This window comes from Coregonus clupeaformis, chromosome 14 (assembly GCF_020615455.1).
Source record: "Coregonus clupeaformis isolate EN_2021a chromosome 14, ASM2061545v1, whole genome shotgun sequence".
Taxonomy (NCBI): Eukaryota; Metazoa; Chordata; class Actinopteri; order Salmoniformes; family Salmonidae; genus Coregonus; species Coregonus clupeaformis.
In genome coordinates this window covers 764,876-772,710 of record NC_059205.1, presented here as the reverse complement: position 1 = coordinate 772,710, position 7,835 = coordinate 764,876, and the positions used below count along the sequence as shown (strand labels likewise).

At 44.5% G+C, this 7,835-nt stretch overlaps 1 long non-coding RNA gene across 2 annotated transcripts; it reads right to left on the bottom strand.

The window, feature by feature from the left end:
• Window positions 1-1,088: 1,088 nt before the first annotated feature.
• LOC121580591 lies at window positions 1,089-5,212 on the bottom strand. Of its 2 annotated transcripts, XR_006003102.2 has the most exons (4): window positions 4,675-5,212; window positions 4,391-4,534; window positions 4,024-4,306; window positions 1,089-1,118 (listed from the first exon to the last, which is right to left on the bottom strand). It is a non-coding gene; the product is annotated as an uncharacterized LOC121580591 (long non-coding RNA). The 2 variants fall into 2 exon arrangements; XR_006003101.2 differs by having other exon boundaries at window positions 4,391-5,212.
• Between the last annotated feature and the right edge of the window lie 2,623 nt (window positions 5,213-7,835).

Genomic DNA, 7,835 nt, shown 5'->3' with positions numbered 1-7,835 from the left:
CATAGTCGTGATCGTTTGTCACTGCAGGCAAAGCACCCTCTGTGCTGTCAGGCATCTCATGATCAGAATCATCCAGGACAGCAACACCAAGACGCTTTCTTGCTCGCTGGTAAACTGACTCCCGAGCTTGTGAGCCGCCTCCTATATGTGTGAAATTAACCATATGCTTGTCATGATACATTTTGGTAATCACTTTTCAGTCCCTAAAATGACAAAATGTAGCAGCTATATTGCATCAGGATTAAATTATTAAACATTTTGTACAAGTAATATATTATTGGATTACAGTAGTATTACGTTTAACGCTGTCTACCTATCCTTACCCCAATCATTCCAGTGGAATCTAGACGGCACTGATCCCTGTTTAATACGGATCCGTCCACTGGCCGATGTGTATCTATCCTCAGGGGGAAAGTGCTGACTGCAAACAAAGGTGCTCCCACGAAGAATCTTAAAACTTGGTCCCTCATCTCTCCTGATCGCCCTCACCCAACGGGCACGTATTTCTCCATCAACAGGGAAATCGTGAAAAACTCAGATACGGGAATTTCTGTTTGTTGTTTGAACAAAATGGTACACTGCAATAGCATCTTCTCGAAGATTGTGCCATGCTTCGGTGTTGGATGGGATACTGTTGCGATACAGACACCGAGAGAAAAGAAACAGCTAAATTAACATTCAGCTTTGACCAGGAATCAATATTTATCTAGCTATCATGCACAACAGTATTTGAATAGGTGAGTTACTATACATTCATGAATAAACTAACTGCCTAACAAAGGGTTAGATAGCTAGCTAAGTAAACTTGTTACATTACAGCCAGGCAGCAATGTAACGCTACCTTTTAACGTTATCGGTATCTGGTACTAAGTTGTTGTTAGCTAACGTTAGCCCACTTTTAAGTAACTAAGGCAGTGAACAATTATGAATTAACAATAACGTTAGCAAGTTACAAACCATTGCATATACGTAAACATTATTACTCTTAACTTTACTAATTTAACTTAAACGTACCTTTTGGAATTTCTTCAAGTAGCTAGCTTGCTAGTTAGTGGTCAACAGTTGTATTTTCGTTGAGAAGTCTCAGGTTACGGGCGAACGGAAGTGAAGTTAACCTGCTACGCGGAAAGGCGGAAGTTAGATGACGTCATCGTGAAAAGGGCCTATTCCGAGGTGCATATTGAAGATATTGGAAAAACTGTCCACATTTACTTTTCGTCAGCCAACAAGAGAGGTGAGTGAGAGGCATGACAGCACTATTCGATACAGATTACACTGCGCCTGTGAGTTTGCCAGTGAGAATCTGGGAAAGGTGCAAACAAAAATGAAAGTTTGGTACGATTGGAAGGGCCGAAACTTTCAATGTGGGTGACCAAGTTCTGGTTTTGTTTCCCGTTCTTGGGTCACTTTTGCAAGCTCGCTGTTCAGGCCCTTATCCTATAGTGAAAGAAATTGGTAATCTGGATTATATCATCGCCACACCGGAGCGCAGGAGGAAAACCTGGATGTGTCATGTCAACATGTTGAAACCATACTTCACCCGCTAAGATCGGGCGGCGAAGTCGGTGGACACCGGTAGTGATGTTCTGCCTGTGGCCACTGCTGTCACCGGTGACTATAGTTTTCCTCGAGTACAAGGAAAGCCCAATACACCCTGTGCAGGTTGGACGGCTGAGTAAGTCAAAGATTCTAGGAAATCTTAATGTCTTTTTGGCACACTTGTCTCCGGGGGAGAAAGGTGACATTGTTGCACTGCTTTTGGAATATCAGGGTTTGTTCTCAGATGTGCCAACTCAGACAAATGAACTGGAGCATGACATTGACGTTGGGGACTGATGGACATTTTTATAATGTGAAGAGACAGCCATGAAAATGTTCATCTTGTCATAGTGTCATACACTGCTCAAAAAAATTAAGGGAACACTTAAACAACACAATGTAACTCCAAGTCAATCACACTTCTGTGAAATCAAACTGTCCACTTAGGAAGCAACACTGATTGACAATAAATTTCACATGCTGTTGTGCAAATGGAACAGACAACAGGTGGAAATTATAGGCAATTAGCAAGACACCCCCAATAAAGAAGTGGTGACCACAGACCGCTTCTCAGTTCCTATGCTTCCTGGCTGATGTTTTGGTCACTTTTGAATGCTGGCGGTGCGTTCACTCTAGTGGTAGCATGAGACGGAGTCTACAACCCACACAAGTGGTTCAGGTAGTGCAGCTCATCCAGGATGGCACATCAATGCGAGCTGTGGCAAGAAGGTTTGCTGTGTCTGTCAGCGTAGTGTCCAGAGCATTGAGGCGCTACCAGGAGACAGGCCAGTACATCAGTAGATGTGGAGGAGGCCATAGGAGGGCAACAACCCAGCAGCAGGACCGCTACCTCCGCCTTTGTGCAATGAGGAGCAGGAGGAGCACTGCCAGAGCCCTGCAAAATGACCTCCAGCAGGCCACAAATGTGCATGTGTCTGCTCAAACGGTCAGAAACAGACTCCATGAGGGTGGTATGAGGGCCCGACGTCCACAGGTGGGGGTTGTGCTTACAGCCCAACACCGTGCAGGACGTTTGGCATTTGCCAGAGAACACCAAGATTGGCAAATTCGCCACTGGCGCCCTGTGCTCTTCACAGATGAAAGCAGGTTCACACTGAGCACGTGACAGACGTGACAGAGTCTGGAGACGCCGTGGAGAACGTTCTGCTGCCTGCAACATCCTCCAGTCAGTCATGGTGTGGGGTGGCATTTCTTTGGGGGGGCCGCACAGCCCTCCATGTGCTCGCCAGAGGTAGGCTGACTGCCATTAGGTACCGAGATGAGATCCTCACACCCCTTGTGAGACCATATGCTGGTGCGGTTGGCCCTGGGTTCCTCCTAATGCAAGACAATGCTAGACCTCATGTGGCTGGAGTGTGTCAGCAGTTCCTGCAAGAGGAAGGCATTGATGCTATGGACTGGCCCGCCGTTCCCCAGACCTGAATCCAATTGAGCACATCTGGGATATCATGTCTCGCTCCATCCACCAACGCCACGTTGCACCACAGACTGTCCAGGAGTTGGCGGATGCTTTAGTCCAGGTCTGGGAGGAGATCCCTCAGGAGACCATCTGCCACCTCATCAGGAGCATGCCCAGGCGTTGTAGGGAGGTCATACAGGCACGTGGAGGCCACACACACTACTGAGCCTCATTTTGACTTGTTTTAAGGACATTACATCAAAGTTGGATCAGCCTGTAGTGTGGTTTTCCACTTTAATGTTGAGGGTGACTCCAAATCCAGACCTCCATGGGATGATAAATTTGATTTCCATTGATAATTTTTGTGTGATTTTGTTGTCAGCACATTCAACTATGTAAAGAAAAAAGTATTTAATAAGATTATTTCATTCATTCAGATCTAGGATGTGTTGTTTAAGTGTTCCCTTTATTTTTTTGAGCAGTGTATATATATATATATATATATATATATATATATATATATATATATATATATATATATATATATATATATATATATATATATATATAAAGATACTATACGAAAATGAGATTTTATTGACGATTAATTTGTTAATCCTTCAAAGTAAATGACCACCCCAAATCTCTTCAATGTGCAAGGGGTCTAAAATAAATGGGTGGGGGGTGGATTTATCTCAAATTGCTTGCCAATGATATGATCAGTTGCAACTAGAGGTGTGTTATGGACTCATTTAAGAAGGGCTGTAGCAACAATGACCAGCCCACCGCTCAACAGAAGTGGCCCATACTGTCCCTCGTTGACGTCAGTGTTCAACAAACCTCCAGTGGCGTTCCAAGACCCATGACAGGCCAAGGTCCTCTGTAGCTCAATTGGTAGAGCACGGTGCTTGTAACGCCAGGGTAGTGGGTTCGATCCCCGGGACCACCCATACGTAAAAATGTATGCGCACATGACTAAGTCGCTTTGGATAAAAGCGTCTGCTAAATGACTTATTATTAATAATAATAATAATAATAGTGACATCACAGATTGAGAAACTTACTCAGCACTTCTGGGATCTTGGAGATTGGCACTCCAGCAGGCTCTTTCTGAAAACCACCTTGACTTCCTTGTTGTCTTTCACCTTTACCTGGTGAAGGGAAACTGGTCGTTTCAAGGACTTGTTAATCCCCTTCATCAACCGGTTGATCCCCTTCCATTGGTTTTTGGTCAGCCGGCAGCCAGGTGGAGGGGTCTCCTCGGCATATTTAAGAAAGGCACCGATAGTCAAGGTGTAGTGCTTGACTGTGGTGATTGCCTTGTTCTTTTGAAGGGATTGAACCCATCTAAAAAAAATACACAAATCATACAATCAATTACTGCATTGTTAATGAATGCTGATGTGACTAAAAAGAAAGAACTCTGCTTACCCCCTTATTTTGTCATGGTTAGTCAGGAAAATTAGAGCGGACTCGTAGGTCTCATCCTTTGCCATGTAATTCAAAAATTGCGTGGCACAATTTTCCTTTTAGCTTATAATTTGGTTTGGGGCCCTCACAGGTCTTCCTGAATCCCTCAATAAACAAATATATCAAAAAAACATAACATTTTAGACAATTACAGTCTCATGAGGCAACATGAATCAGTCAGGCTGTTTAAAAAAAAAACTTTTCAAACACAAACACTTGCCACTATTTAAAGAAACAGTACTTACTAATACCAGAGCCCGGGAAGATACGTTTGCAGCTAGATCCGGACGCTGTAGCCTGCTCTGTCTGGTCCCCTGAACCTGTCACTTGGTCCTGCTGCAGCTCCTCTTGCGCTGTGTCTGCCTCGGCCTGAAAGCTGAGGGACTTCTTTGCCACCCCCACAGCCAGCCTCTCCATCGTCAGCCGTCTCTTCACCTCCTCTAAAGCCCGTCTCCTCTGTGCTCTGTTGAGCTCTGTATGGGAGTCCATATGCCGGTCCAGCCTGCTGACATGGGTGGAGCATCCTGTCACTGGACACCGCTCCTGCCTGATATTGACACGGCCCGACTGCCAATTACAAAGGAGCATCCTCTCCTCATTGTTCCTAACATTGTGTACTTACCTAAGGTGCGGACTGAAGCCAACCACAACCTTACAGCAAAGTGGACATGAACGCATTAAAGAACGCACTGGAGCCATCTATACTATTGAAAAGTGAAATAACAGGAAATAAAAACCTTAACACAATCACTTAAGCAATCCAGAAAGTAGAATGCTGCAGGCTGCTTTAGTTGCTGCTTATAAACACATCTGAGACCACTCCCACCACTCCTTCCACTCCTCCTCTGCCTGTCAGCCTCTAGTTGTGACGAGGTGTGAATGAAGGAGTCAGGCGCAGGAGGTAAAACACCGAAGTCCAGAGTTTATTCCGTTTACATAAATAAAACGCACCCAGCGTCAAAACTATCACAAGGGAACTATTCCACCTTGGCAATAACAAATGGAAGAGTGGCTCAACCAAACTACTTGCTTTCACAAATACAATCACTCACAAAGATAAGGGGAACAGAGGGAACACTTATACACATACTAATTAGGGGAATGAGCACCAGGTGTGTGTGATTGACAAGACAAGACATGACAAGTGGAGTGATGAGAATGGGATCGGCAGTAGCTAGTAAGCCGGTGACGACGAACGCCGAAACCTGCCCGAACAAGGAGGGGAGGCAGCCACGGCGGAAGTCGTGACACTAGTCAAATACATTCTATTTCCAAAACACACTCCTCCCACTAAAATACTCCTCCAACTCCTACCTTGCTGTCAGCGCACAGTCAAATTCAGTATTTTACCATTAAAACGATCACATTGATGACACTCTTACTCTGCTATTCAGCATTCAGTCAATTCCATACCCGTTACAAAAAATTACACTATGGCTTTAACTAATAAAGTCCACTACTGGGACACTCTACTGTACAAATACATTTCAAATGTTTTGTCCTTTGACTGTTTTTGATGAATTTATCAATGGGATGGCTGACTTGATTGCTTTCCCATGGCAATTAGTTACAATGGCATTTGACATAAGATTTATTGTTAATACTTCCCGTTTAAGATATGAAGGGGACCATGTACTTTATTCATATTGATATCTATAAAGCTAAAGGTGACACTGAACACGTGGCAAAAGGAATTTTGCAAATTGAATAAACAGAAGCAGAGTTAGAGCATAACATGTAAACCAATGTTATCCTAAGGGAACAACTCGGATGGGGTCAAACTGAATGAACCGCCACACGCAGCTAGAATAACTCTGTGGCTTGTCCACCCCAACCTCCCCCCGATGACCCAGTTGAAAACTGCGTGTCTCTGTGACCCAGAGGCCGCAATATGTCAAATCATGTTGAAATCACTACTAGTCAGGCTTCATTCCGGGCCTACTTATTTTCACAGTTGCTACAATAAGACCGAGCGAGCTACGGTCAAGTGGGGCACCTTGTTGAACTTGGAGCGGCCTAGAGAATACAGTGATGCATTTCAGTGTTGATTTCAACCTGTCCGTTTTTTTTATTTCAGCCTGTTCATTTGTTGATGGTAAAGTGCATACTTCCGTTTTAGGATAGGAAGGGGACCATGTACTGTATTCATATTGATAACAATAGAGCTAAAGGTGACCCTGAACACGTGGCAAAATGAATTTTGCAAATTGCATAAACAGAAGCAGAGTTAGAACATAACCTGTAAACCAATGTTGTCATAAGGGGGAACAACTCGGATGGGGTCAAACTGAAAGAACCGCCGCACGCAGCTAGAATAACTCTGTGGCTTGTCCACCTCAACCTCCCCCAATGACATAGTCAAAAACAGCGTGTCTCTGCGTGACCCAGAGGCCGCAATATGTCAAATCATGTTGAAATCACTACTAGTCAGGCTTCATTCCGGGCCTACTTATTTGCACAGTTGCTGCAATCAGACCGAGCGAGCTACGGTCAAGTGGGGCACCTTGTTGAACTCGGAACAGCCTAGAGACTACAGTGATGCCATTCGTTTGCTTTTCAGTGATGATTTTAGCCTGACCATTTGGTGATGGGAACTCCCTATTTAATCATATCGGTAATGGAAAGTGTCCATTTGCCATACGATATATTGCCAGTGCCAATATTTTATACTGCAATTGGACAGTCAGCCATCAAGTCAGCCATCAGTCAATAAGATGTCATACTGACACCAAACTGATACATACTGACACCAAACTCAATTTATCCAACTAGTTTAGAAGCCAACATTCGAGCTGCGGGTCCAATTCTGACATTATGTGTAGGCCTAGCTGAGGCGAACCGGAATCCCGAGTTTCGGCTTGATAGGTCATTCGGAGCCCGAGCAGCGACCTTAATTAGTGCTGAAAAATCTATTTTTTCAGGAGTTGCTACGGGATCCCTGAACGAGCTATTGGCCAGAAACGTATAGGGTCCATTTCTATGGGCCGGGGCGGTTTAAATGCACCTAGTCTTGTGATTCTGGGACTTCTCTAAATGTCGTCATTTTCGTGATGATAAAAATTTATTGAAGATAATGCAAATGGACGAGGCTGTTTCCTGGCCGGAGAACCTCCTAGAGCCACATAACTCACTGTGCAGGACCGACTTAAGCTTTAGAACAGGTTTTTAAAGTTTCAGAGCTCTTGGTCTGACGGTTCTTTGATGGTCCGAATTCAGGTAACTATTGCAGGCTTTGTGTGTCTGTAAGCCCCACACTGTGTCACTCCATCTTGGCTGTGTGTGTGAGTTTTTCTTGGAGGTCTGATGGGTAGTGTGAGCACTTGTCAGGCTAGAGCATGTCTCTATGGGTGCTGTCTCTGTGTCATGGGCTTATGGGGTGGTTCTTTGGGTCTCAAAAGAATACTTG